Raw genomic sequence first — 22,511 nt, forward strand, 5'->3', positions numbered from 1 at the left:
ATTAAATGGGTAGGTTGGTAGCCCTACCTGCAGCAGGGAGGTTGGAGCTTCATGATCCCTTCCAACCCAAGCCATTCTATCATTCTGTCTCAAGTCAGTGGTTAGCAGGGCATCACTGGAGGGCTTTTGGGCATTGCTGGGAGACAGAGCCCTTCAATGAGTGGAGACATCACTGGACTCATGTAGCTGTCCACTGCTGTTTAGAGCAGACCTGCCCACTGGCTCTATTGCTTTATTACTGTGACCTGAAGTCCACCATCCTTTCTGAGTTTTTGCTCAAAAATTCATCTGGAAAAATTAATTATCATCTTATTTACATGCTGAACCTTCAGAGAGGAGAACAAGCAGTCAAAAAGAGCACTGTGCTGACTGTGTGAGCCCCTTCTGGGGGAGCCCCAGGTGCAGAGGCTCTTCCAGGTGGCTGGGAACAGCCCTTTCTCTGCCTTTCCTCTTCTTATGGTTTTACTCCTGTCAATTATGGTTTTTAATTAGTCATTAGCAGTGCCTGAGGAATAAGATAAATGGTCTCTTCTGATTTATAAAATTTCAAAGATTGCATCTAAACCATGGAAAACCTCATATTACTGCTAATTGCACTGCCAGCAGCCAGTCAGCTCCGGGAGCCTATGGGAAACCCCAAGGAGCTCTGGGCACTGTGGGAACTGACAGGCATCCTCACCAGCCAAATGCAAATCCAGTGTGATGCACAAGAACTCTGTCAAAACCAAAACTGCGTGTGTAGAACGATTACCCCAGGAATAAAACAATTTCAAACTAGTGAAAAAAAGCAATGTCTTCCTTTGTACACCAAAATTAAACTCTCTGCATATAACTGGACACAATTATCCCCGTGAACCCCTTGCAGCTCAGGCTATGCTGTTCTATGACTTTTTCCCAGCCAGAAGCATTTAACCAGAATTCCCCCAGAGTGGTTCCAGAATGCTCCCTCGAGGAGCATTTTCTCCCCAAGGAACAGCTCAGGTGACAGTGAGGCACAGGGAGTCAGGACACCGTCCATCTGCATGCCACATGGCATTAGTATTACAAATAAACCTAATTTAAATAAAAATGCTCCACTTTGTACCCAAACTTTGCCTTCGAGCGTTTCACAAAGAATCAATATTTTAGCAATGCACTCAGTGCAATGAAGTTCCCCAGCACAGAACCAGGAGCAGCTGGCTCTCATGGCAGATGGATTTCTACCAGGCTCTGCCTGCAGCCATGCCCACATGGAGCAGACCCAGCTTTCTCTCAGCTCGTGCTTGTTGTCGCCAACCACAAAGGTGCTTTCATGGGCACCAGCCTGAGGTTGAGGAGGGGGTTTTGGCATCGTCCTATGTTCAGCCACTGGAAATGAAACTGCAGCATCTCAGAAGGCTATGTAAAGCACTGCTGTCAGATTAAAACAATTTAACTTTCCAAGACCTCAGCTTGAAGAAAGACAAGCATATCTGTACTGAATTTCTTTTTTGGAAATGAACTTTGTTGGAAGAGGCTTTTTACAGGACTTCTCTGATAAAGGACACCGACTGCTAAATAAATATAAATTATCCAATTTAAAACACTGTCTTCCAACTCAAAGGAATGCCACGACTGCTGGGCAATTCCCCAAGGTGAGGCCAGGAATATAATGCATCGGCTGATATGTAATAGCTGTCTCACTTGTGAGGAATGAAGAGCCATTTGTGGAATTTCAGCATGCAGGAAGAATAACACGTCTATTAAAAGAAAAATGTGAACTCTGGGTCTCTCATCAGGGACTCATTTAAATGCAATTTTGCTAAATTAGCTGCAGTAAGGAGCCAGTGGAGGAAGGCTAACTGTAAACCCAGATAAAATAGCACTTCTTTGATAACAGCAATTCATATTAAAGGACTCCAGTGGATAATAAGTCATTAATAGGTAAACATTATTTTAATCCAATGTATTCTAAAGCAAGCTCAGAACACGGCATCTGCTTCTGCAGCTGGCAAACAGAGATGTTCCCATATTTCAGTGAAGAATTCCAAACGTGTCATTGATGTGCAATGCAAACTACACCTACTGAAGACCTGTGGCTGCTGCATCAGGGCTCCAAGCACACGTCCCTGACTGCTGGCATCTCAGTTGTATTTGTCATCTACTGGGTTTCACTGTGAAAAGGACATTTCCTCTAATTCTTTAAATACGTTCCTCCTGTGACTTTCTGAAATGTAACGATGGCAACACGTGAAGGCAAAAAGGTTTTTCAAAGCATTGGGCAGTTGCTAATGATAATCCTAAAAGATTATATTTTCAACATAATTAGCCAGTGACAGGTCAATAAAATCCCTGAACCAGATAGCTTCCTAACTGACTTTTCCAAGAAATGTGGTAATTATAGGAACCACCCTTAGCCAGACTCAACTTTTCTTTTTAATGGAGCTGTGTTAATTCCAGATCCTGCAAGAAAGACCGTGGTGAGCCTTAGCAAACTGAACAAAGACCCGTTTCTGCGTGCCTCTTCACACCCATCACCCCTGCAAGGAACTCTCCCTTATCTAAGGCTAAAATCAATACGTTAATCCATACAGATCAGCCCGGATTAATGCGAGAGGCTGCTTTCACATCACAGCCCCGACAGATTTTCCTAGAGGCAATCTGTTACCACATACTATGGTACAGGCTAAAAACAAACCCATCATCATCTCCGCTGGGTGAAAACACAAAGGTTATTCCTATTTGTGTGTGTTGCAGGAAGTGGATCTTCTGCCACCTCCCCCACCGGTGCAGAGGGACTCCAGGGAGCCTTGAGGTCAGGTCTGCTGTGCCCACTGCTGCTCTGGGCCCAATAAAACACAGGACCTCTATCACTCCTCACATCTCCTGCCCTCCAGACCCTTCCCTATCTTCACAGCCCTCCTTTGGATGCCCTCCAATGATAATAACCCTCCATGGATACTTTATGCTGGAAGCCCAAATTGCCAGCACAGCACTGCATGTCACGGCAGCAACAGATGGGTTGGTGCAGCCAGGCTGCTTCTGCAAACCGTAAGGAAACACCACGGTGTGCTGGAAGTGATACCACTGCTGCTAACACACACGTGGACCTGTAGCTGCAGGATCCTGCTAGTCAGGATTTGGGCCATTCTATTAAAGAAATCTTCTGCTCAGCAGCAGCTTGAATAAAACACGCCCCTACAGCCTAAGCAATATTAAACCCACAGATTTCTGCATTAATTCCTAAAATGCCAACTTTTCACTTCAGCCTCCCCCATGACAAGACCAGAAATGAAGCTCCGAGGGGAGCTTCCAGGCCACCAGGTCTGTCTCTGCCCTGACGCTCAGCATCTCCCCCAGCACACGGTGCCACATTCATAATTTCCTACCTCCTCCAGTATTTGCAATGAACAACCTGCCCTTTCTCTGCACCACCACTCAACCCTTTATAGAGCTCCTGGATTTTTATTTTTTTTTTAATGAATTTTCATTCCGAGGGCTGTTTTATCATTTCTCTATCAGACTTGCCTGCTGTGCCTGTATTATTGAACAATCCCTCACAAAATTACATACGAAATACTCTGTTCTAAGGGTTTGGATGTGAGCCACGTACAATACTACAAAGTCTCTCCAAAGTCAAACTCAGAAGACCAGCAGCGCCCGACAGCTATGGCAATGCTTACTCATTTTCATAATTTGCTAAATGAGTCAAGTACCACAAAGAATAGACTGAATGTTATCAGCCAATACGGGGCCAACTATAGCCACACCAGATATTGATAGAATGTAAATGGAAAACTAAGTACATGAAAAATAGGCATTTCATAGAAGCAGATACCTGGGGTCAGGGGAGGGCTGGAATAAATGTGCCTATGGATGCTTCAGAACATAAATCACTGGGGGTGATAATGTACAGAAGCAATGTTAAATAAAATGTTAATCCACGTATCAAAGAATACTGCGATAGCTTCTTTATTACGTTTGTATCTCAGCTCATTAAGGAAACGACCTCTCCTCCACCATGAAGCAAGCGCCACGTTTATTGCTCCTGACAGTTCATCAGTGCCAAGGTGAACCAGCCCTCACTTCTGCAAATCCATGCAACACTCCTCACAGCACGATAAAGACTTGTACACAAATCCAGCAGTGTCTGCGAGGAAGGGAGAGGTGTGATGAACTGTGGTTTGGACAATAAATCTGCATCTGACTGATGACAGTTTGACTGTTGCATGTTAAATAGGGCTTTGTAAACTGAAATGCAAAAGACCTGTAACTGCAGCATATATCACCAGCCCGAGGCATAATCAAATTTGTTTAAATTCATGATCCCTAAGCCAGCGGTGAAGATCAAAAGAGACTTATGTTCCTGCTACTCCATCCTGCCACATCATTTATTAACGTTTTCCAGCTAAGTACTGCCCCCAGCCTCCCCATGCAGCTCTCCTTAGCAGCGTTTGCCATCTCCTAGAAAGTAAGTTCCCTCCCAGAGCTAGAAAAGTGGGAGATGCAGCTTTTGTCATCCTTTGTGTGCTTTACACTCAGTCTGCACAATCAGCATCTAAAGTCAAGCCTGGCTCTCAAATGCCATCATCACAGCAAATGTACTGATCTGTCATTGTCTCCTGAACAAGGGGCACTAATTCTCTCTCAGGGATATGAAAAGTGGCATATTGTTATGATTTGCAGCTCTTGGAAGGAGCTCTACAATCTCCAGCCATCCTCTAGCCCAGCCCTAAGAGCTCCTGCATGGTACCGGGGAGCCCCCAGCCCTCCCTCACGTCCTCACATTAGAGAGCAGTGGCCATGGCAAGGGGCTGGCTGGCTCCTGGATTTACAGCAATAAATCAAAATGCTGAAACCAACAGTACCAGATGCTTGCTTAAGACAAGCATGCACATCAGGCTCCAGTCTGTAATTTCACTCACATGGTAGGCAATCCTACCCATGGCAAAGGGGTTGGAACTAGATGACCTTTGAGGCCCCTTCCAACCCAAGCCCTCTATGATTCTCCTACAGAAAAGTTACACAGCTCCTCCAAGATCTCAGCCACAGCAGTTATCCTTCTGTGTTTCATTCTATGGTCTTTCTCTCCCATCATTTGTTAACATTCTTTTCCAGAGCTAAAAATGAACCAAATCTGCAGTTCTGGTAGGTGCTAGGGTATACATGACAACCTACTGTCTGCCCATGTTCAGACCCAGCTTTCCCAAGCTGGCTCACCATCTAACATCACCTACCAGTGCATCCTACACCAAGCATGCAGGTGCAACCGGACAGATGCTGAATTCACCTTCTGTAGGATAAAACATTGGAGGTTCTCGGACCAGCAAAATCTCAACGTGGCTTTCTCCCACTATAAAATTGCCTGCTAATAAGGGGATTAATAAGGAATTCTTCCCCTTATTAATTACTTTTTCGGAAGTCTCTTTGTAATTCCATCCACTGTTTTAAGTCAAGCATTCGTGTCAAGTTCTTTTGACCTTCCTCCTCAATTAAGGTGAGCAATTAGCCCCCTCTGCTGAGCTCTTTGGCCACCTCATCGATCTCCTCCCTGAATCTAATCCTTTTGGCTTCCTGGAAGCTCACTGCTAAGACAGTGCCACGTGCTTCCCAGGGATTCACCAACCACATGTCATACCAATGCTCCACTGACACGAGCATTCCCTCTCATTTGCCCTTCAATTAATTCCAGAGACGAACGAGGTGCACCCTATCGCGACTTTGATCTCCTGCCTCCAAGGCGTCTTAAAGCTTCCATCATCAAAAATGTGTTTGCCCTGATATCTGTATTTATAATTTTCCTCCCGGCTGAAGAGCGCTCAATCTCTGCTCCCAAAGCGATTAGCGCAGCGCTGCAAAGCCTTCCTTCTCAGAACCCCTGGGGGGACGCGCGCTTCCAGCCGCCTGCCTGACACCCAGCACAGCCATCCTGCCCTCCCCAAAGCAGCTGACACAGTGATGAAGCAAGAACCTAAAAGGATGCATTTTTAATGCGTGTTAAAGGGAGCACGGAACCTCAGGTCCTCGCTGGAAGAGGCCGAGGAGCGCTGGCACAGGGATGGACCTCCTGAAGCAAACTGCAAAATGCAATGGCATTGTTTTTGTAAAGAGAGATTTTGCAGCAAGTCTACAATTAATGAAGGAAATGGAATAATATTTGTTCAAAAACAGCACTGCTCATCCATCATTTCTTGTTTTCTAAATGAATACATCCCTAACATACAGCATTCTGCCTCATTGCACGCATCAAGTTCATAACTTCCAGCATTCACAACATTCAGGTTTATTTCTGCTGGAAAAAAACAATTGCAAACATGTTAGCTTCTGCAAATCGCTGCTATTTGGGAGAACAGTAACTACTTGAAATGCATTTAATACACTTGAGATGACTGGAAAGATAATACAGAAAAAAATCTGCACTATCTAACAGAGAAAAGAAATTCTTTAAATACTGAATGAAGATGCAGATGGAAGAATCTGCTTCCACTGTTTTCTGTTCCACCCCTTACTGCTTTTTCAATTTTTGCTCCATTTCTTTATCTGAACATGAAGAGTGGGAGAAAACCAACAGTATGGATCGAGCACAAGAGACCACATCAAGGTCTACTGGGAAGAAGTGGCTCCTCACCTGCAGTCATCTTCCAGCATCTTCTTGCTCTGCTGGGGCATCAGAGTTTGGCCAAATTTTGGGTGTCTGACCCTACAAAGCACACACACAGCAAGCCCTGTCCTGCACAGCCTTTCAAGCACATCCCCTTCCTATAGGCCCCCAGTCTGGGAGCCAACAGCTTTGACATTTGAAAAGCAAACGTTGTTGATTCCAAACACCCAACTTCTGGCATTTCCATCAACACAAAAAGTAATTCGTGTTGTTAATCACACAGTAATTCTTCTTTCACAATAACAATTCATTGAATCAATTTAATTACAAACTCCAGATCCAGCAATTTAAGAGGTTGTTGTCAGAGTGCATTTTCTAACTGCAAGAAGAAATTCAGCTAAATAAGATGTTCAAAAGCAATAAAATGCATGTTGCTCAAATATGAACTAGTTAATAATCCATGCTGTTTCTACATGCCGTGTCTCATTACAAGGGCTCCATTTGTTGTGTTCAACACTAGATAAAGACCACGACCACATATCATAGGCCACAAAGTGTCAGGTGCGTCCCCTGCTGGGGTTCAGGTGGAGGCAGAGGTGGGAGACGGGAGGGAACTGCACGAAGCACAGCTCCATGCCTCTCACCTTCATCACTCAAGCTCTGCACCAAAACCTGCCTTTAATCCTGCTGCTGTAGGCTCCCTTTGGCCTTAGCTCCCACTCAGGACAGTCAGCTGATCCACTGTCATTAAATACAATTTAATTTCACAGCGCACAGATGTACTCCAGTTGAGTCCCGGCCAGATTTTAATGACAATCTCTCTTAAGAGCTATTTAGCAAGTTAGAGGTGAAGCCTCATGCTGCAGCAGAGAGCAAACCAGATGCCGTGCACATGTTTTGCTTTTCAATCACACAGCTCTGACCTTCACCTGGGACACGGTGTCAACCTGGACGAGCCACGATGACCCAACCATTGCCAGAACTCCATCATCAATGTCAGAGTGAATGGCAGCAGGTGCACCTGAACCAAGCTGAAATCTCCTGATGCCTCACAGTCAAAGGGAAGGCAAACCCTGCAGAAGAAGCCAACAAATGAGGTATGAGTGCATACCCATGAAAACACACACCACCTGCAGCGCCCTGTGGGAAACTGCCTACGTTCTCAGGGAAGCCACACAAGCAAAGCTTAACTCACTCAGATCCATGCCTGTCCTAAAACCTCCCCTCGCCATCAGTCACAGCCCCATGGCTGCATCCTGAAGGTCCTTCCCTTGAGTGCTCACGGACCTCCCAGTACAGGAGCAAAGTTTCTGAGGGACAGATGAAGCCCAAACAAGGTGATGCTCGCAGCTCCTCCAGGCACGTGAATATCTTCTCTTTCTTACAACCTCAGGCTGCCAAATTAATTTAATACTTATAAACACTTGCAGGGAAATAACACAGCAAGTAAAGGAATTTACAGGGGATGTACAAGCAGGCTGTAATCAGAGCCATCTCTGCAGCAACACCACATAATTTCTGTGTCATCTTTCAATCACTGTTCCCTTAATGCATCCTTGAAAAATGAGGACCGCATCAGTCATGGTAGATTTAATAGCCAGGTAGATTTATGGTGGAACAAAGCCAGAGGCAACTTCCCATGTAGAACAGCAACACTGGGATTATTATAAATGTTATTATCCTGCTCACTTTTGTTTTCAAACTGCATTAACAAGCCCAGGAGCTTCTGCAGGACCACAGAGCTGCAGCAGCACACCTCCAAGAGCTCCATGGCACCCTCCTGCCTGCAGTGGGGGGAGCTCAGCACACACCCCATTTGTATGGCTGACTCTTAGGGCAAATGATGGTCAGATGCTCCCCCCCCAAAACAAAAAAAGCCCCAACAAAATAAAATGCACATCACCTGCAATCACAAACTTGATGTCCACTCTAATTTATTTTTCCCCTCTGGATTTATGTTCCTTTAAATCAGTGCCCTGAAATTACTGCCTTCCTATGGGCATGCAGATCTTGTAAATCTCTGACTTTTAATACTACTTTATTTCAAGACCGCCAAGCTGCAAGCCTTGTCAGAGGGGATAATTCAGGAGTTGTGCTCAATGCCACCAGGCCAGCACCTTCCTGGTGCATCTGCCCAGCTCCTGGTCCCTAGCAAGCTCCATTGGATTTTGCATACAGCAAGCAATGCTGAGCTGGAGCCACCTCCCCCTCCCCTTGCCCACTATTTTAGGCAGCATCCTGCATGCACCGTGCACAAACCCATGCCTCAGACCCATATGGAATCTCCCTCCCCATCTTCCAGCTCCTCCCGTTTGCATTTAGTTCAGCTGTGCAATTTAACACATGGCATGAATATACATTCTTCAGGACCTTCAGCAAAGCACCTGCTGCCCTCGTCCTCTGATGCCCACTGCAGACCCAGGGTGGGATTTCTTATGGGATTTCTCTCTTTCCACAAAACCAGGCCCCTTTGGCCACACACGGAGCTGGGCTCTCAGTCTGTACTTTGCCAAAAGCCAGGCGAGCTCAGCACAGCAACCGGGGCTTTCTTTAAATGTCATTTTTAATATTTAATCACAGCGGATGGCCTCAATATTTACAGAATAAGCCATTTCATTCGGAAGTTAAATATATAGCCGAGATATTTAAGGAAACTGAAACAGAGCCACAGAAATGCAATTGCACTTAACGTGACCTGGGAATGATATCACACGCGTGCACCTTTCTGCACGGCTCCTAAACCCCGTTCTGAATACCTTACACCAAGTCAGTCTCACCTGCCATGTTTCTTGGGTGGGACTCAGTGTTGTGTGAGCAACCCAGAGCACTCAGATTTACAAAGAGAAACAAGGAAAACAGGATGCAGGCTTATAGGGGAGCTTTCATAAATAAATACCTGTTGGGTGATGCCTCTGAAAATGCATTTCCTGAACCAGAAACTAAAATGCATAAAGAACAGTAAGTGAAAGAAAGGCAACAAGTAGTAAGGAATGCAGTAACAACAGGAAGCTCCACAATAGCCAGCAAAGCACTGGGAGCAGCCACAAGTTGTCATCTTTTGCTATAAACAAAACCACAGCTTTCAGAAATGCTTAGGAAATGAAACCACAGCTTGCAGAAGCACTCAGGAGGAGACCAGAGACACATAAACTGCAGTTCTATTTAAAAGGGATGTGGAAAATGTCAAACATTTTATCACCCATGGCAGTCAGGGCACGATACGTGCTGATATCAGCTGAAGACTATAATGCAACAGCATAAAGCCTTATTGGAAAGAGGAAGGGAGCCAGAAATCTTGGCTAGCAATCGCTCCTACCTTTGTAACGAGTTTCTGCACCAGTAGGGGTGAAATTGCATGCCAAAAGCACATGTAATTTATCCCTTGTTTAAACACACACTGGCAGCACAATTGCTATTTTCAGACTCACGGAGCTTAACTTATCAGCCTACCAGTGAACACAAGCTCTCTCGTTTCCATCAGGTGGCTTTAATGAGCAGTGCAGGCCTGGCCACGGCTCAGGGCACACCCAAAATGCACTGATTTGTTGGGGAACTGAATTCCTTAGGCTCCTTGAAAGCAAGGTACGGGGAGGAAGCTTACCATCAAAAACACCTATCTAGATGAGCAAGTGCTTCTTGAATGCAGAGATTAATTAACGAGAACAACATAGGAGGTAAATACCTCTGGGGAAGCAAAACCTTGGCAGCTTCCCCATATACCCTGAATGGCACTGAAATCAGTTAGTTACCTCTAGGTTTTACCCATGCATAATACAGGGGCTGTTCCACGGCACCCGACCCCCAGCCAACTTCCATCCTGCACCCATGGCCACAGGAAAGCCCACAGCCAGCTGAACTCTGGCATGCCTTGCTCTGGTCTCTGTGGCTGCTAGAGATGCTGTGGGCACGGGAAGAAGAAAAAGCACCAGGCACCCTCATATTTCAGCATGGGCTAAAGCTACAAGGCACGCCATCCCCTGCAATGTTACTATGGTGATTTCCGTGCGGACAAAACACCACGATGGTTCATACAGCTGTGGTTATGAGCCAAAGCTCACAAGCAAGATTCTAATCTGCCCATTAAACAATACCAGGGTTTGTGAATAATAATCAAAAAGCAATTACACAACAGATAGACTATCAGAGCTCACCCCACTGAGCATGAAGGTCAAATACATCACATTAACTAGGTATGTGCTCGCCAAAAACCCACAGCCTGGTGGACAGAATCATTACTTCTGGAGTTATTAATAATGGAGAGGATTGCCAGTGCTGCTTCATTTACTTAAACCAACACGAAATGGCATAAATATTGCACTAAATCACACACAAATGACCTGCATGCAGGAGATCGAACTGTATGAAACCACTGAGCTGTAGAAAATATATCTGTGTATAACTTCCCGTACTTCATAAAGACAGGGTGAATTTTTCTAACTGTCCAGAGCTCCTCATTACCAAGAATTTAGGAGCCAAGTGTACTACTCATTTTGCCAGTTCATGCTATACTGCAAATCACTCTTTCATTAAAGGGGTTCACAACATGGAAGATGCAGTGGCTGCATGCTGCTCGCCATTTGGGTTGTTTGCACCTTGTTGTTCCATTGGTATCTTCCTCATTTGCTTTCTGCCAAGGGGTAAAATCTCTGCAAAGCTCCAGCAGGACTTGCACGGGTCTGCCACCTGGAGCCATGCATTCAAAATATATAAAGAAAGGAAAAAAACACAACAAAACCATGGAGCTTTGAAATCCCTTGCAGAGCAAAGGCTTGAGCCTTGCTGAGCAAGGAGGATGAGAGCTGTGTTTCTGAGCTTGAACCTCTGGTTCACAAACTGCTCTTTTCTCACCTAATCCCAGCCCACAGCATTCACGTAGAAACAACTGGAGAAAGTGGCTCTGTAACAGAAATCAAATGGGATGCAACTGCAGACAAAGAGAAACACATGGATGGTTGAGATGTTGGAATTGCAGCCTGAAGGATGAGCAGGAACCTGCTGTCACTCTTAGAGAAGCAACTGCCCTGGAGCCTTCGATGATTTACTGCCCCAACCTCTGCCCCCATCTCTCCCCAGTTCTTTTCTCCTGCCTGACACAGGATGGGGCAGCCCCAGCTCTGGGCACTCTGTAGCCTCATCCCAGGGACAGGGCACCGAGCCGCAGGACAAATTTCTGCACTGCAAAAATATATGTAATTTCATTACCTGAGTGACAGAAACCTATTCACTGCTTACACTGGGCCTGCTATTAAAGCAATTACCTGGGATCAATGCAATACGGCAGCAGGATTTAAATCTTGCCTTGCAGCAAGGCAAAAGAACTGCTTCTCCAGGCAGGTCAAACCCATAACGCTTTGTTCCCTTCGTGCAACCTTTGCTGAGTCCTTGGCCACAGACCTACATAAAAACATCCTTAAAATAGACAGCTGGGTTGTGTCGCTGCTGCAGGCAGCATGCAGCACGATGCCAGGTGAGCATCAGCTCCCCCTGAGCAAGCACCCCAGAAACAGCTGGTAGGAGCCAGGAGGACTAGAATTAACATTATTATTTAGTAATGGAAACCCAGCCACTCAAATGGCACTGTTTTGCCCAAATTCAGGGTTTGGTTTTTTTTTTGCTACTTTATTCTCACAGGCTTTCAGAATTGTTCAGGCACACTCGGGTTTGCTAAGGACATGCCACAGCCAGCTTTCAATATCAAGTCACTGTCCCAAGGAAGCACCTTTCAGGATGTCCTGTAACACCTGGGCACTGCAGAGCAGGAAGTTATAAAAATAATCAATCACAATTTGAGAGTTTTCCAAGCTCTGTGTTATTCAGCATTTCTTGTCTTACTGCACACCAATCTGCTAACTGCTGGCACAGGGCTCAGGGCTCTCCTTCCCTCCTCCCTTCCTAAGCCCAGCAGACAGCAGCAGCCTGCAGATGCTTCCCAGCAGCGTATCTGCAAACCTCAGGCATGTTACAACGGTGGCAAATTGCTGCTATGTGCAAAGACCAAGGCAGCATTAAAACAGAGGCCATGGCCTGCAGCAGATATCATCAGAAGCTTCTGCTAAGCTACAGCTTATTTTATGATAAGGCTGGGGATGCAAGGAATGCACAGTGAAAGAAAGCGTAAGAACGCAATCGAGGAAGCTCTGGTGCAAAGCAAAGGATTCTGCAGGAGATGGACTTGCAGGAGCCCAGCAATAACGGGAGAGAAGGGTGCTATGCAGCAAGGTGAGCAGATGAAAGGTAGCTCCCCTACAGCAGATGGAGTAGATGTTTGCCTTTATCCATCTTCCATATGTTCAAACTCAAACCAAACAGCTCTCTGGCTTCATTGTACTGGAAATGCCACTCTGTGGATAAACCAAAGCAGATGCACAGCAAATGCCACACCTCCTACCCAGGCATCATGGTACCCAGCGTGCCTCTTGCCAGGCAAGGAAACAACCTGTGGTGCCTGCCTATGACTGGAGGGGTGCCCAAAGGACCAGGAGGAGAGGGGACACACAGAGGGCTGGAGGACAAGGCCTGATGCCAAGGGCTGCGATGGCCAACCATCGCCAGAGAGCTCCTCACACCCCTGGCCCCACACCCACACCATCTCCAAACACCATGCCCAAAGCCAACCCCAACCCATGCGCTGAAAGCCCACCAGTGGAGCCCAGCAGCCAGCCAGCTAGCCTGCCAGTGGTGCCAAAAAGAACAGAAGAACCACGGCTGCGGAGCCTGGTCACAGCCTGTTTCTCATCACAGCAGCCTCACAGCACTGGGACCTGGCGTTAACAGATGATGAGAGCGTTCATCTGGGCTCTGTCCAACTCAGTGAGCTGAATACCTGCTGCCTCCTCCACACAGATCGATTTTTGCACCGAGTTTACGAGGAGTAATTAATATTCATTCAGAATTAAGCAGAATAAGATTCCCAATGCATGAAGATGTTTATTATTTATTCATATTTAAGGCTTGTTAGATTAATCTATTTTAAATTACTGCATGCTGCCAGGCACAATTATTATAATTTATTGGGATAATTTCAGTGCTTTATTTCCCTCCAATGCAACCTTGCAGAAGGTGCGGCTGCTTCTCAGCTGCTCAGGAAAGCAAACCCTGCTGCTGAGAGCTGTGGCTGCCATTGAGATGTGGGCAGCTCAGGCCTTACTCTGAGCAGTGGGAAGCGCTGAGCATCCCCTGGTGATGCCAGGAAACCCCAAAGGATGCAAGAAACCCCAGAGCATCCTCCCATCTCTCTTCTTGAGCACTAACACCTACTGCTGACATTTTGCAGAAGCGGTGCTTGGAGCAAGGGGTGAGAATGTGGTAATAAAGTCCAGGGCTCTGTGCTGCGCAAAAGACTTCATCATCTCAGTGCAATTAAAAAAACAAAATACCCTGCGTCCTTGCTTAAAAGCTGCAGTAACCATTAATACATTTAATTGATACCCTCAGGGGCTCAAAGCTTTTATGAAATTTAATTATTTTCCATCAGGCTTGCACAGGAAAGGTGCAGTTACAGCAGAAAGGGCTGCAGTTCACACAGAGCAGCCCCACACCAACGCCACCGCCGCCCCAAGCTGCACCACCAGGCTCATCTCTGCTGTGGCAGTTGCAGACCTCTGATCGTTTGGGCCTTTATGTAACAATTAAAAATAAAACAGACCAATCTGACTCAACAGTGGGCACATCACTGTGTATGAAGCTATCGTCACCAAGAACGCGTTCACCCAGGGATGCCTCCCAGCACTGCTGGAGCTTGCACCGAGTGGATCCAGAAATGGGATTCCCCCATGCCTGATGGGCATGGGGCAAATCCTGGCCTCATCACACACCCATGCCTGGCTGCAAAGCTACCCATCCACGCCTGCAGGCTCTGTAAATAACGCTTTCTCACCTCTGAGAAGCCCCTGCTTTCACTGACACACAGTGGAGAGCACTGTGCGTGCTGATGTGGGAGCAACAAAAGCCAAGGGCGTGCTTTGAATCTGCAGGGATGGGCTGCAAAGCCCACCAGCACGCTGCCTTTCCTCCCCCCCACGAGGACTTGCATTACAAACTCTTTTGAACCGAGCTGTTTAATCAGAATCTCCTGAGAGTAAATGCAGTCAGGAGGAAGAGAGAGCAACTTTTTAATATAAAAGAAAAAAAAGACCTTTGAGTAAAACAAATGGTTTTCTAACAAAGAACATCCTGGGGACAGGAAGACAATGTCTTGCTTTTGATGCTACAATACTGTATTTGAGATTAATGGTTTCACAGCTAAGATTTTATCCCAATTACAAATATCCCTTAGCAAGTCACAAAATATAATTTAGTCTTCGTTAATGCTAGGCTAAACTTCAGTTCTGCTTTGACTGCAGGTTTTCAGGCAGAGAATCTAAGAGCAATCTCACAAGATTATTTCAGCGTGCCTGTTATTACTTGACTCTTATTCTTTTGACACTGGGGGCACATCCCATCAGCAATAAGCAAATAACACTGGGGTGCTTATGTTTTTCTCCCATGTGGATCTATCTCCAGTTTCCTCTACGATGATGAATATTGGAGGAAATTCCTGCTCTCATTGAGGCCAAACTCCCAAGAGGCCAAAAACTGACCACGAAACTTCGATCCAACCGAAGCCACCAAGAGGATTCTGCCCAGGTTTCAAGGGAAATGATCCAAATCCAAAGTAATTGCTGCAGCCAAGAGGGCAGCATCCCTCCTTCATGCTGCATTAGGTCCCCAGACCCCACTGCAATGTGGAATCAAAATCACCACTTTCAAAGCAATGGCTTTTTCCTCCGGGACGTTTGACCAAGCAAATACAAAACACATCCAATATTTCTGACACCCGGTAAGCTGTTATTTTAAACACAGTTTCAATAAACTACAAAAGTTGATACTGTTTGGGGCTTGAAAATATACGATCTCATTAAAAAAGGCTGGCACTTAGAAAGATCTCTGGTGGCCAATCACCGCTTGGGGAGTGCTGTAATTTATAACGTTGATCCCCACAGCTAAACCATTTAATCTGATAATAAACATCAATCACCGACTTTTACGGCACCATTTTGCAGCCTGAGCAGAAAACCTTGTTCCTGCGGACAAATTAGGAACCCCAAAGTGACTCTTGCAAATAAATACTGACTTTAATATTCAGCAGTGTAATTCCATGGGATCCATTTTTTATTTAAGCACTACTGGAGCAAGGAAAAAGTTGGGAACTACAAAAGTATCTCCACAACGACAACTCACTGCAGCGTAACGGCGTCTGGTGTGCTGGAGCCTGCCTAGCCAGCAGCTCAGTGACAGCACACACTTACCTTTGCGTCTGTTGCAGTTGTCATCAGAAAGTTATTAAGTGTGTCCAGATATTCTGCATGACAGCCCATAACTCACCGTTCAAAACGAGGCGAGATCCTATTATGCTGCCATGCAGGCTCTGCGTTGGCTCGAGGTACCACTCAATAGCAGGGGAAACGGATCAGCCAGGCGTGATCCATCGTGAGACGGATAGCTGCCAGAAAAAACAAATCAGATGGAGCCCATTAATACGTAATGATGCCCAAGCTACCATTAATTCAAATACTCTTTCCCAACCAGAGAGCTATTTAAGTAGCTGATTTTCCTATGGGCACATCAAACGTCATCACTGCTTCGTGCTGGATGCTTGCACTTAGCAGAACAAGGCAGCTTTTCAGTACAGTTTCCAAAACGTTTTGATGTAAACTAATATTTTCCAACACAGGAAGATACGTCATAATTAAGGTAAATTATTCATGAAAGTTCCAGTTCAAGTAGAGATGGAAAATGATGAACCACATGAAGAACTTCCCCATGAATACTTGCAAGAGCAAAGCAGGTAGTAAGCAGTAAGAATGCTGAGATCTGTCAGTTACACTTTCTTTAGTGGGATTAGCTGGGTTTCTGTTTCAGAAAAGGTAAACTCAATTTCAGTTTTGCTGCCCCAGAATGCACTTAGTAGAAATGATGGCCTTTCAAGAAAAAAAAAATCTGTTTCTCTCCAAAAAAGGAAATACAAATGGAGGAGCTGAGCAAGGAATATTTGTCTTGGGGCACGTCTCAGGAGGGACTGAAATGGGCCTTTACATCAGATCTTTAAAACAACATTCCCATGTAATCCAGACACATTTGACCACGCACAAACTGTTCCCCACGCCAACCCAAGGGCTGTGTGAGATGCCTCCAGTCCCAAGCAATCCAGTCCAGGGCTTGGCATCACGATATCTGTACAGAGAACATGTGCACAGGTCAAAACTCAATCAATCTGCACACATCAGTGCCCCTTAATCACCTCTCCAGGGCATCCTCCACTCCAAGGGGCTCTGCTTACATGAAAAATGCAGCACCTTTGTGCCAAGCATGGAAAAAGAGGAAAATTCATTCCTCTTAGTCTTCAGGCTCCAAGAATGCATTTTAGTTACTGATTACTGACACTGGGGCTCCTCAGAGTGAACTTTCCAGTTGTCTCCAGTAAGCTCTCCAGTGTGTATATAAACTAGCTTTAATAGAGACTCACATCAGCAATTTTCTAAGTGTTGCATTAAATCTAGACAGTGTTTTTCATCTCAGGACAGAAAAATACACATTAATCCACCAGCAAAGCAACGTACTGAGAATTTTAAACGTTTCTGTCAGTATCAGAAAAGCCATAACACATTCTTTGCTGGACAAGATACTGAGTCATTTTGGTTCATTTGGAGGCTATTTGCTAACTTTATTAGGCAATATTCAGATGATGGATTTCAAAAGGATATTCACTGTAGAAACAGGCTTTGTTTCTGAAGACAGTAATTAGGTTAACCTCATGAATAAACCCTTTATATCAGCAGCCTGTACAGAGTGAAAGTAGAAAAATGCAGGAGAAAATGAGAAAGGAAAAATACAATTTCAAACGCAGGGGAAGAAGTTAAATCTATGTGTAGCACCCTACATCTCACGCTTGAAAAACATCTCATATGTGAATAGAATCATGAAAGCTGGAAAAGACCTCCAAGATCCCCAAAGCCCAACGCCAACCCTCACCCCACCGTGCCCACTGTCCACATCCCTCAGTGCCACATCCCCATGGTTCTGCAGCACCTCCAGGGACAGTGCTCCCATCACTCCCTGAGCAGCCTATGCCAGTGCATTGCTGCTCTTCAGGAGCAGGAATTTTTCCTAATATCCAACCTGACCCTCCTCTGATAGAAATGCTAACAGGAAGAAACCAGAACATTTAGCTGCAGCATTATGGAAGCAACTATAACCTGGAGGCCACCTCAGTGCCACCAGGCAGAGGGGCTCTGCACCACACTGCACTGCCAGAAGAGCCACACTGTGAGCGAGGAGCCACAGCTGCTTCATGCAGAGCACACACAGAAGTTACCATCAGAAAGGTGCTCTGGGTAAAAAGGAGTGAAAGCTTTGAAAAATCAAGACTTAAGCTGAAGTGGTACAGTTTGGCAGAGCTTAGACTAAAGCAAGCTAAGAAACAGAAGATACTGAACACAAAGAAAACCTGCAGTTAACCTAATTTGGTTCTACTGCAAAGGTTTGCTATTGTTTTCCTTAAACAAAGCAACTAAAGTGGATACAGAAAGACACAGAAAAAGTGGATCTAAGCCTGAACTGAGTTGGAAAGCTCATGCTGGAGCCAAGAGAGGGGGAACAGCAGACCTGCTGCAAGCCTGTGGCACTCACTGACCTCCAATGGCTGCAGACCCTGGTCCTGAAGATCACAATGCTGCACTGAGCATCCAGAGATCTGACCTGCAAAATTCAGAGCAGAAGGTAAGGAATGAAGGCACTAAAGAAAAGGGGGAAATCTCATTTGCATTCAAGTGTCCACTCAGTGAATGGCTGTTCTTTCACCCCAACACAACTAGTAGTTCCTCCAACCCTAGCAAGGTCAGCTCTAAAGTAAGCTTGAAGAAAAAAAATCATCAATGCATGGGTTTAGGGAAAGACCACGGCCCATGGGTTTGTAACCCATTAGTTTCAGTAGTACAGCGTGCACAGAATTTGTTACAAAACTGATCAGCATTACTTACCAATGGCAGGCATGGGGTGGATGCAAGGACCAAAAAGCAGAGGTCCTTTTAAGGGCCATTACAAAGGGTCTTAAGGAAAGAGGTTGTTTTGATCATACATCTACAGGCTTTCCCCTTCAGCAGAACAAAGCTTTATATTTCAGCATTAACAATGAGATATTTTTCCCTCGAGTCAGATTTAAAATAATGTTGACATTATAGTCAATACATTATATATCACTATATTTATGTCAGAACCTCTTGGCATAAAAATAAATCAATCTAAATGCATAGTTTTTTATTTAAATGAACTCTGGCAATGCCATATCTTTCCTTCAGCTTTCACTCTGCTTCTTATACGTGTATCAATCATCTCTGACAGGTTTCATACACTGGGATATCACCTCAAGTCTCACTAAAAACTACTTTAAGTGAATTTTGTATCAGGGGCAGGAAAATCTGCTTTTAGAAGCTCTTTTTATAAGCAACATCGTTTCTGATAGCTTAAGTTTTATCCTCAACCTTATTTAAGAAGTCTGCAATGCAGGACAGCGTGCCCCTAAGTGAGGGACACCCTGAGCCAGCTGACCTGCACTGAAGCAACCCCAAAGGCAGTGCAGCTGGTGACCCACTTCACCCCAGATGCCATAAAGCAGTTGTCTCACTTACCTTAATTTGAAGTGGCCACTTATGTTCAATCATCATTCCAGCTGACAAGAGAAATGCAGCGTGCCAACTCCACTCTGAATTACTGACATCAACAGCTGTTTTATATCTACAGGCAGAGCTTGTAAACATGTAAACAAGTCAATTAATTAAGATACTACAGTAAAAAGGATGTGAACAGTTTGAGGTCCAACTCAATGTTTATGAATCTGCAGATGCTATATAAGAATATGTATTTTTTAAAAGACAGAAAGAGCAAAACTGGCTTGTTTGGAGGAGGCAGACAACTATTTTCTTCTGTTTGCTGAAAGGCTCCACCTTCTGCTTGCAGAACAGAAGGACTTCAGCCCTTTCAGGAAGGAAAATACAGCAGGAAATCCTGCTCCCAACCCACAGCAGGTCCACACTGGGCTCTCTGCTAAGGAAATGGATGGTATGCTCTTTATTTTTCCTGCACACCCAACACTGCTCCAGCCAGTTCTCTTCATTTACATATGGGCATGTGCATGGGAACACTCAGACACAGCTTGGCAGCACCCGCCCCATGCAAATCCAAGAGCTTGGGGTGAAAGTAACAACCCAGGTGGTCATGGAGGCTGCAACTCAGAACCGTCTTAAAGCATTGCATCCATCAAGGTTGTGCCACCAGAATGAGCTCTCGATAGGAAATCAGGGCAGTTGTGAGCCTTTGTAATGTGAACACCACACCCTGACTGGGAAAGGTGTCAGCTGTGCTCTCCCTGCTCAAACACACACATCCAAGTAAGAAACCATTGAGTGTGTGGCAGCTCACTATGAAATCCATGGTTTAGGTCTTGGGCTGTAAAATACAGGGACTTTAATGATCATTTCTTCTTCAGTCCGTTGATCAGAGGGCATTTTGGATAGAGTTGTTTTAAATAACTTTGCTTCACGTATGTAGCAGATGACAGGCAGAGGCCACTTCAACAAGAGACTGAAACCCAAGCCACGTAATGCAACTTCAGGCCTCACAAAATATATCAGATTGGAGACAAAAGGATTTTTGCTGATGATGTCAACATTGCCAGGAGGTTGGAAGTGGGGAGGTGTAAGCATTTGAATTTGGAAAACAGCCTCCAAAATGGTGTAAATCAGCCACAGAACTGAACGACAGCAGCCTGAACTGCTGAAACAAGACTTTGTGTCCTAACACAGAAAATGTTTCTTGCACATTGATGTTGCAGTGCTGACCTCTAGTGACAAGCATCCCAGAACAGAGCTGGGACAAACCACACTGCTCACTTTCCCTCCGGTGTCTCCTATTCCATACCTTAGGAGGGTGAGCAAACCCCATCTGCACCCCGCACCAGCACTGACTCCCAGTTAATACTGTGAATGTGGTATCTTCAGCAAACAAAACACTTGTAAAAAATAATAAAAGATAATTGAGTGAAAATCATTCGCTCAAATGATGCAAAGCAGAACACGGAGAAATTGGTGCAGTAATTCAAAAGTCAGGCAGCAGATCACTGATTTCCAATGCGTTCTCCACTGGCTGTCAGGTACTCAGCACCTCGTTAGGCCGAAGAGCCAGATCCATACCAGGCAGTACTGCTGCTTGTTTGGGATCTAGATGGCCAGCAAGGACCCAGAACAAGCTGGACACGGTGGGGATGCAATGGCTGACAATAAACAACCTAGCTGGGACACTGGCACATCTACATAAGCATTAGAATCACACAAAGTGGAAAAGCAATAATGGTGCGAGCTGGAGAAGCAGCAGTGACACGGGAACAGAAAGCAAGCTTAAGGGACTGGGTCCTGTTTGCTTTTAACCTCTTCATAATACTCAACTTCATGGGGCTCAGCCAAAACAAATCTGTTTTTCCAAATCATCTCTGCAACAGCAGAGGCAGCTTCTCTCAGAAGGGCAGACCAGATGGCCAGGACATGGTGCCTACTTCAGCAATCCAACTTTAATATGCTGACACAAGCTGGAGCCCAGACTAAGCATACACAGAACTAATTTGACTTATTTTACAAGCATTTTCTCCCTATCTGAATAAAATAAAATCCAATCTCTTTACTTCAGATGTTCTAGACCATACCTGTAAGAATTCTGGGCAGTCACATTGGTCTTCTGTGCACAGGTGGTGTGACTACAGTAACATGGACAAACTCAACTCAGAATCCAGATAAAGCACCCAGACAGCCAAGGCTTCCTCTATGTCTTTCTGTAACTTTCACAGTCTTGGCAGTAAAACAGAGCAGCTTGAATTTCCCATCTGTTGAATCAAATCCAGCTGAGGTTGCTAATAAGTGAACTCCCTCACTTCTGGCAGCTGCTGAGCAGGCCACACAAGCTGCTTTCAGCACAGTTCCTCAGAGGTAATGACAAAGGAAACCATTCCTGGGGTCTCACTTTGGAGCCATGTCAGTGACAACCTTTCTGGGAGGTTCAGGATGAAGACTCTCACTAGCACTGCTTTCAGGAGACTTGCAAGGTCCTGGAGGACTATCTTTGTGGTACAACTGCTTTTGCCACCATGTTCTTCATGACCAGTATTTAAGGAAAAAATATTTAACCTGAAAAAAACCTTTGCATCCTTGGAGAACAACGTGAGGTTTGTAGCAGTGCAGTGTCGCTCAGGCAGCCATTCCCCTACTGGAAGTTTAGAAGAGTTATTTCATGATTTGAATGCATGGAAAAGTTAAATATTCATAGAATATTTCTATGCTTTAAACATTTCATTTTGAAGAGGTCTGTGTGACAGAGCACTGTGTGTAAACCTATGGCTTTCCAGCTTCCTAGTCCTGCCAATGCACATCTGTCCCATCCAACAGAACACAGCAGGGACACAAAGTAGAGATTTCCACATTCCTCAGAGGCAGCTCATTTCAACAGCTACGCTTTACCTCTTGGGTTGATTATCCACACAACAGGACAAGCAATACAAAAGCACCCATGCTGGAAAGACACATGATGGAACATTGACCAGCTTTTAAAATGAGAATGAGAGAGGCTACTGAAACCTCCAGTGATTGCCTCTGAAGGAAAACATCTGTCAGAAAAAGAAAAAACATCCCAACACCTCTGGGCACTCCGTGTGAGCAGGAATAGTAGAGAGACAGATATCCCCATTTATGTTCTCAACAGGAAACAGCTCTCTGAAATTCACCCAAATGATTTAAAGGAAAAGCTGTGTTGAACTGCTGTCACGTTTAATGCACCTGAAACAGTCTAAGTTGTCTTATTTCTTTTACACTAACTTCTGTAAATATCTCCAAACAAGGCTGCACACCCACTGGCAGAGCTCAGTCAGACCATT

This window comes from Tympanuchus pallidicinctus, unplaced genomic scaffold (genome assembly GCF_026119805.1).
Source record: "Tympanuchus pallidicinctus isolate F22 unplaced genomic scaffold, pur_lepc_1.0 scaffold22, whole genome shotgun sequence".
In the NCBI taxonomy this organism is placed as follows: domain Eukaryota; kingdom Metazoa; phylum Chordata; class Aves; order Galliformes; family Phasianidae; genus Tympanuchus; species Tympanuchus pallidicinctus.